The sequence below is a fragment of the Kogia breviceps genome, chromosome 5 (assembly GCF_026419965.1).
Source record: "Kogia breviceps isolate mKogBre1 chromosome 5, mKogBre1 haplotype 1, whole genome shotgun sequence".
Taxonomy (NCBI): Eukaryota; Metazoa; Chordata; class Mammalia; order Artiodactyla; family Physeteridae; genus Kogia; species Kogia breviceps.
The window spans coordinates 73,370,761-73,379,083 of NC_081314.1; the positions used below are offsets into that span (position 1 = coordinate 73,370,761).

The following is an 8,323-nucleotide window of genomic DNA, read 5'->3' on the forward strand; positions in this document are numbered from 1 at the left end:
TAATTTTCCTTTTTTTCTGGCTATTTAATCTTAGTCATTCTTGAAGGCTCATCTTCCCATACTGAACTATGAGAATTTTCTCAGGGATCTGTCCTAGGTCTTCTTGTCCTCTACTTTTCATTCTCCATGTAGGACTATGGCATCTATTCCACTCCTTTGATTTCAATGAACACCTCTATTCTAATGGATACCAAATCTATACCATTAACCCACACCTCTCCTTTAAGATCCAGGTCATTTATTCAACTGTCTACTTCACATCTATATTTAGGTGCTTCACAGACACCTTAAACTCAACAGATATTTAAAACTAACTCGTTCCTTCAGTGATATAAGCAGTTATATGCATGGGATAAAATAATGTTGGGCCATTGTAAATTGAGGTGAAGTAACCATTTCATCTCTTCTCCATGGTCTAGACATTGCTTCCATGTCTAAATGTCCTGTGTAAGCAGGATTTAATCAAGGCACTTAGATTGAGTTTCTGCACGGATTTATTAAAGCATTGATTTGAGAATTTCACTTTTTTTAAAATAGCACTAAGGATCGTACCTCTGCATCAGTCATCTTACGACGCGGGGCAAATGATTTCATGTGTGACGAGATGGAGTGCTCTTTACATGATGCGCTTTGTGTGGTGAAGAGAGTTTTGGAGTTGAAATCTGTGGTTACTGGTGGCGACGCCGTAGAAGCAGCCCTGTCCATCCATATACCTCGAAAACTATGCAACCAGCATGGGCTCCCGGGAACAGTTTGCTATTGCCGAGTTTGCAAGATCTCTTCTTGTGATTCCCAATGCTCTGGCAGTTAATGCTGCCCAAGACTCCACAGATCTGGTTGCAAAATTAAAAGCTTTTCATAATGAGGCTCAAGTTAACCCAGAACTCAAAAATCTAAAATGGATTGGTCTTGACTTGGTCAATGGTAAACCCCGAGACAACAGACAAGCAGGGGTGTTTGAACCAACAATAGTTAAAGTTAAAAGTTTGAAATTTGCAACTGAAGCTGCAATTACCATTCTTCGAATTGACGATCTTATTAAATTACACCCAGAAAGCAAAGATGATAAGCATGGAGGTTACAAAGATGCTGTTCACTCTGGAGCCCTTGATGACTGATCTCTTTTATTTATGACAATGTTAGATGCAGTTATCTTGTTGTACCTCAAATATTACACATTAAAGTGCAAAAAGCTGAAAAAAACAAAACAAAACAAACAAACAAACAAAAAAACTAACTCGTGATCTTCCTCTTTCTCCAATAGTGTTTGCTCTTCATGCAGTGCTGCTCAGTGCTGCCTAGTCAATGACACCCCCTTCTACCCATAGGTTCAAGGCAAAACCTACTAGTCATCTTTGACTCCTAGCATTCCCTCTCCTCCCAAACTAGGTTCACCAGTTAATGCTATCTCCAAGATAGGTCTCATTCTACACATCTCTCTCCATTTCTAGTACCCACACCTTAAACTAGGCTATTGTTATTTTTCACCTGTAATAAACTCTGATAGGGCTTCTTTCACCTACTCTTATTTTCCTCCAGTATATTTCCCACATTGCTGTCAGCTAGATCTTTTAAAAACTAACATTTGATCATTTCTCTTTCCTACTAAAAATCTTCATATAGCTTCCCAGTGCCTGTAGGGCAAAGACCAAATTCCTTAACACCATCTGTAAGACCTTGACTGGTCTGCTTTCTATTTACTTTTATAGTCCCATTCAATGATAGTCCTCTATGAAAGTATAACTGTGGAAAAGAAATATTATCCCCATTTTACAGCTCAGGAAACAATTCCCTGAGAATTTAAACTATTTAAATTTAAATTATTTTCTATTGTCAAATGCTTAGAATTAAGTAGAGCCAAGATTCTGACCCAATCAGGTTGGTTCCTATCCTCTTTTTCAGAATGCAACCTTATCTCAATAACTCCAAATTCATTTAAAATAATATATGTCTAAAAAGAGGATAGTATTGAAATCAAACAAATATTTCACCTTAAGGAATATGTTTCCAGAGATAAGACAAAGACTCACTGAAATAAAATATAAATTAGGGTTTTTTGTTATACCAAATACTAGTAGATGCAATGTTAATAATAATACCCAAGATGTATTGAGCACTTACTCAATATGAATAGTTTATACTCATTCATTCATTTATGCCCCATAAAAACTGAATGAAGTCTATAATATTATGATCCCCATTTGACAAATATCTAACCTGAGACATGGAAAGATAAAGCATTTGTCCAAACTTACATACGAAGTACAGGAGCTGAGCTTTGAACCCAGGCTATCTACCTCAGAAGTTTATTTTTCCTAACACTCTTTTTTATTTTTTTTAACTTCTTTATTGGTGTATAATTGCTTTACAATGGTGTGTTAGTTTCTGCTTTACAACAAAGTGAACCAGTTATGCATATGTTCCCATATCTCTTCCCTCTTGCGTCTCCCTCCCTCCCACCTTAACACTCTTTTAATGTATTAATATTGTAATCTCAATTTTTGAAAAATGATGGAAGATGGGAAGTAGACTTCATAGGGCAGGATAAAATCCAAGCCCTTCACTCACTTTTCTAGATTTTTCATCACCTTATGGCTTACCTGTGACACTCTCCAGACTTTCAGCACAAGATACCACTCACAAATCCCTGACTCCTGCAGTTTTCAGTCTGTGTGCACATGATCACTTTGTTCTGCATATACATTACTACATCCTTTTTCTTTCTTTCTTTAATAAGCTTATTTTATTTTATAAATTTATTTATTTATTTATATTTGGCTACATTGGGTCTTCATTGCTGTGCGCGGGCTTTCTCTAGTTGTGGCGAGCGGGGGCTACTCTTCGTTGCGGTGCGTGGGCTTCTCATTGCAGTGGCTTCTCTTGTTGCAGAGCACGGGCTCTAGGCATGCGGGCTTCAGTAGTTGTGGCTCGCGCACTCTAGATCACAGGCTCGTTAGTTGTGGCGAACAGGCTCAGTAGTTGTGGTGCGTGGGCTCCAGAGTTCAGGCTCAGTGGTTGTGGTGCATGGGCTTAGCTGCTTTACGGCATGTGAGATCCTCCTGGAACAGGGCTCGAACCCGTGTCCCCTGCACTGGCAGGTGGATTCTTAACCACTGCACCACCAGGGAATTTCCTACATCCTTTTTCTTTTCATAATCTTAATTATGAAGGTCTAAGCCCTTAACCATAGATAGCCCATTATAAAGTAGCACTAAATAAATGTGTGGTGAATTGAACTGGTCCTCCAAAGACAAGAAATACATATTTCCTTAAATGCACATATTGGTGGCCTCAGGTAAACAACTGAAAATCCCTATCAGTGTTTCAACTTGGCCATAAAAGTGTATCAAAGCAATGATTTGTATCTCAATCGGTAGAAAGAAAACTACCAAAATATTATTAAATAAAAACTTGAATATTAGAAAGCAATTTATATTATGTAGAATATTCAGAAAACAAAAAATGAAGCTGCTAATTATGTAAATGTCTTTAAATGTGAAACTGATTTCTTAAATCCACACATAGAAATGAACCTCATGTCTGTCAATTCACAGTTGTCATGCTACCCTTACTCATGATATATATAACAAGATTTCCTTGTATTTTTTTCTTTTATTTAAAGGTGTTATAAACAACATTCTTCCTGTCTTAACATGCTATGGATACACCATAATTTTATTTTTTGATATTTTTCCCATTTGAAATTTTGGGAGAGGAAGAAGCTTAAATTTGGATATTTTATATATAACACTATATTTGGTATCTAGTTCAACCAGTAAGTCTGATTTCTGGGCTCTTTCTGCTGTAAGAGGAGACCTTCTCATTATAGTAGCCAAGCACTTAGTCACAGCCTTAGGAGTTCTGCGGAGGCTGAGTACATGTCTTATGAATAAGTAGGGTGTGGTTGGAAGAGCCCCGGGAAAGGAATAATGATACTTGCCTTCTATGCTCAATCATTCAACACCTCAAGGCAAATATCTTCTCAACTGTTAATTGGGGGATTGGTAATAAATGATTTCAAAGGTTTGTCCTTCTTACCTTAGGATTTATGATTCTAGGTCAAGTGGGGAAATTTTTACAAAGCTAAATTCTTCAGCTCTTGTCTCTACTATTGTTTGACAGGGACTATAGGAAAATTAAAAGGACTAAAATTCCAGTCTGAAAAGCCAGAATGTTAATAAAACTTTGATACTGGTCATTTCTTATGTATAATTATAGCTTGTGTTTCAGTGCATCAGCAGATTATCCAGGAATCTGAAAGTACATGGACATGGCAGGCATTTATAACATTAATAAGAACATACATCCAAGCTACGAAGTAGGCAAAGAAAAGCTTTTATTCTTTTTTAGAACTTTGAAGGATCAGAAAGGGAGCTCTGACTTCCTTAACAGAGGCTGAGATGGAAAATAATTTTGGTCAAATAGCTTAGAAAGAAAAACAAATTTAGTTTCCCTCAGAGGTACCCTATGACAGCCGAGTTCTAAAGATGACTTCATTTCAGAGTCCTGTATTTGTGACTCAAGAAAACCAAGAAAGTGTTCATTACTCAAAGCTGCAAGAAGAAGGAAAATAAGAAACCCAAAGTTAAGCATGGCCATCCAGCTGGCACATGTGCCCGCGCCACAGTTGGCTTTGGCAAGTCCTCATCCTCAAGGTCTCCAATAGCTTGGAGGCACCCACCGCAAGAAAATCATGGGTTTTAAAATACAAGAGTTAAAGAACACATTGATGTCATTTTGGTGCAGGAGCATTTAAAGAAATGTGTTCTTGTCTTTGAAGGTTGGCTAACCTTGTGAATGCTTCAGACCTGTAATGGGACTCTTTGCCTGGGAGTTGGTGCTACCATCTCTGAAGAGATTTGCCTTATAAACCATTGCCACAGTGCAGCCTAAGCCTTTGTCCTTTCACTGCTCCAGGCCCAGGAGGAGAAATTTCTACCTAAACTTCTTTTTAAAATCAGAAGTATCTTTATGCATACAGACTAGTCTCCTAGAGTCTTAGAATAACCAGAAACCAGTTCTTGAAGTTACCTGGAAGACTCTCAAATGATTGCATAATCTCTGCTTGATCGACTTCCTTATGAGGGAATTATTAAGATGTTCTTCCACATAAAAGAGTCAAATTTGTCTCCCTTTAATTCCACCCATCCATTCTTGTTCTTCCTCTAAGAGCTACAAAGAATAATCTACCCTTCCCCAATCTCTTTTCCGGATTAAATATTCCAATTCTTTCACCTAATAAGTTCAAGTACTTTGCCATCCTAACCATTCTTTCCTGCATGTGCCCAGCTTAATTTTCATCTTTTTTTTTTTTTTTTTGTGGCACGCGGGCCTCTCACTGCTGTGGCCTCTCCCGTTGCGGAGAGCAGGCTCCGGACGCGCAGGCTCAGCGGCCATGGCTCACGGGCCCAGCCGCTCTGCGGCATGTGGGATCTTCCCGGACCGGGGCACGAACCCGTGTCCCCTGCACTGGCAGGCGGACCCTCAACCACTGCGCCACCAGGGAAGCCCCAATTTTCATCTTTTAAAAGTGCTTATGGTAATTAAAAAAAATATTTTGTCTGTGTTGCACTGAAATACTCCTACAAAATAAAGCAGAATCTTGATGCCCTATAATTCTGGCTTTTAGAAATAATTTCTAGATTAAAAGAATTAATATTAATCACCAAAGCTCAGTCATGACAGTCTTCTCTCCCATTGTTACCCCATAAAATCATACAAATTAATTTTTTAGAAATCTAAGAACTATAGTTGTAATCCTTCATTACATTATGAAACATGTTTAAGAGAAGAAAGTAAAATACATGTTCAATCTAAAAGGTGTGCCTTAGGACTTTAAGTCCAGACTCTTAATGTTTGATTAGGTAGGAATTTAGATGCCAACAGGTTTCTCCCCTCTATCTAGAGATGAGGAATCCGAGACTGGGAAAGAGTTAGTATCTTGCCCAAGTACTTGCTTACACCCTCAAATCACCGGGAGAAGCAGGATTCTTTCTCCAATCCAAACCTCTTTCTCATGAACCCTGTATGTCCAGCCTGTCATAAATTGCAATTAGAACCAAATGTCACCTTAGTTTGTTAAATGACTTACCTTATATCCCATGCAGAGGATATAACATAACCATAGAACATGTTTTATGTTATTAATAAACATGACAAAACCATATAAGCAAAATGTTCCAAGAAATAGCATATAAGACATTCGTTTACAGGTAAAACCCTCTTATAAGAAATAGAAAAAAAAAAACAAAAACAAAAAACAAACAAACAAAAAAGAAATAGCATATAGAAATAACACATATAGAAAATGTTGATTCATTTCCATGTCAAGAGAATCTGTCTTTGAAAGAGCTCTTCAATGACAAATTCTAGCTACTGAATTATGTTTCTGGATGCTAGTTACCTGGTTTAGAGTTAGTTTACTAGATACTACTTACGTTTCTTACAGCACACTAATTTACTTAACTACCCATAGTTAACTGTTCAGTTAACTATGCTGCGTAATTAACAACTTAAAGCTTAGTTGCTTAAAATGACAATCATTTTTCTCTTCCAGTCCGATATTTGAACATCCTCATTAAGGATGTTCTTCTCTTCTGCATAGTGACAGGTCCCTGTTCAGTTACATTCGGCTAGAACATCAGGTCAGCTAGAATGTTCCAGATTGCCTCACTCAGCTGGGATGGTTGGGAGAACTAGGTTTCTCTTTTCTTGTGGTGTCAGCCGGGCTCCCACACATGTCTGAGCCTTCAGTTCTTCTTCATGTGGCCGCTCTCTCAATTCACATGTATAACCTGGACATCTTATATTGTGTCTGGGTTCTCCCTGAGCAAAAACAGAAGATCCAACAACTATTATTAAGGCCTGGGCTCAGAAGTCCCAATGGGTCAATTCCGTTGTATTCTATTGATCAATGCAAGTGGCAAGTCCAACCCAGATTCTAAGTTTGGGAAAATAGAATATACTTTTCAATAGAAGTACAATTTATATGAACAGAGATAGAAACCCCATACAGCAAACCTTTTTGTCTGCTATTTGCTTTGCAGTTGGCAAAAGGGCAGCTGAGTTCAGCTTTGATTCTGCCTCCAAAATAAAAGTACTCTTAAAAAAACTCATCCACCAATATAGAAACTAGTATAAATACACACACACATGAAGAAATAGTAGACAAAAATGCAGGACTAGAGTATTGCACACATGCTTTCTCTTCTTATCCTTAAAGAGTAGTTTCACATTAAACTATAGTTTATCCACATTACCAAAAGTTTCATCTTTATCTCTGAGGTAACATTTTAATTCTTATTTTAATAAAATTGTTTCACAACCAAATACATATGTATGTCCTATAAGATTTGATGTAACACAAACACACACACACAGTAGTTTTAGAACCTCTGAAGTTCAACACACTTCATTAACATTTTACACCATAATTACATCATACTGCACTTCATGATGGTCCATAGCTGTATCTTACATCATGGAGCCACATCAACATTTACTTAATTAGTATTGAAAATTATGTTGTTTAAAATCATTTAGTATTTGAAATATTACTTTAGTGAATATGCTTATTCATAAAACTTTGTATATATTCATGTCACTTCCTTTTTATACATTCCTAGGCCACAGTAAAAGCTATCTCAGAAGCTTTTGATGGATATAGACTGATTGCACTACCAGATATTAAAACAATTACACTTCTACGAATGTTTGCCCATATCCTTAAACCTTTGCCAACACTGGATATTGTCATTAATTGTTAGACATTTCTAATTTATTAAATGAACTATAGTTTCTTATTCTTTTAAGTGTATTTCTTTGACTACTAGTGAAGTTTAGCTTCTTGAGTTTCCAAGGCAAACAATATAACAGTATCATTTTCTAAAAGGGATCATTTAATCACCTCCTATATATATATGTATGTTTTATACTACATGCACACACATTCACACATGAAACCAAAATTTTAGCAAAAGTCACTTTGGGTCCTTTTTGTTGAATTATGGGTGATTGTTACTTTTTTCTATATATTTTCAAAAATTCTCTATGATTAAGATGAATAGATAAAAATCATATAATAGATTATTGCCATCCCTAGAGTTCCATCTTCAAGATATTAAAATGAAATTCTTTGAAAACCTCATAAAAAAATCTCAATAGAATACAACTCAAGTGGGACCTGTCTACATTCATTATCAGTTGGATTTGATAAGCACTGTACAGAGTGACCCTGTCAGATAGAAAATAGAAGTATAGGTCTTTACAGCAGTCATTGAACACTGCCTCCCCACTCTAAACATATATATCCAGAATAGAATAT

General features: G+C 36.8%; 1 non-coding gene and 1 pseudogene across 1 annotated transcript; both read left to right on the forward strand.

The window, feature by feature from the left end:
• Positions 1-301: 301 nt before the first annotated feature.
• Positions 302-425, forward strand: LOC131757872 (small nucleolar RNA SNORA20). The gene has a single exon (XR_009336023.1). It is a non-coding gene; the product is annotated as a small nucleolar RNA SNORA20 (small nucleolar RNA).
• A 309-nt stretch (positions 426-734) lies between these two features.
• Positions 735-1,118, forward strand: LOC136794206 (T-complex protein 1 subunit alpha pseudogene; annotated as a pseudogene).
• The last annotated feature ends 7,205 nt before the right edge of the window (positions 1,119-8,323 follow it).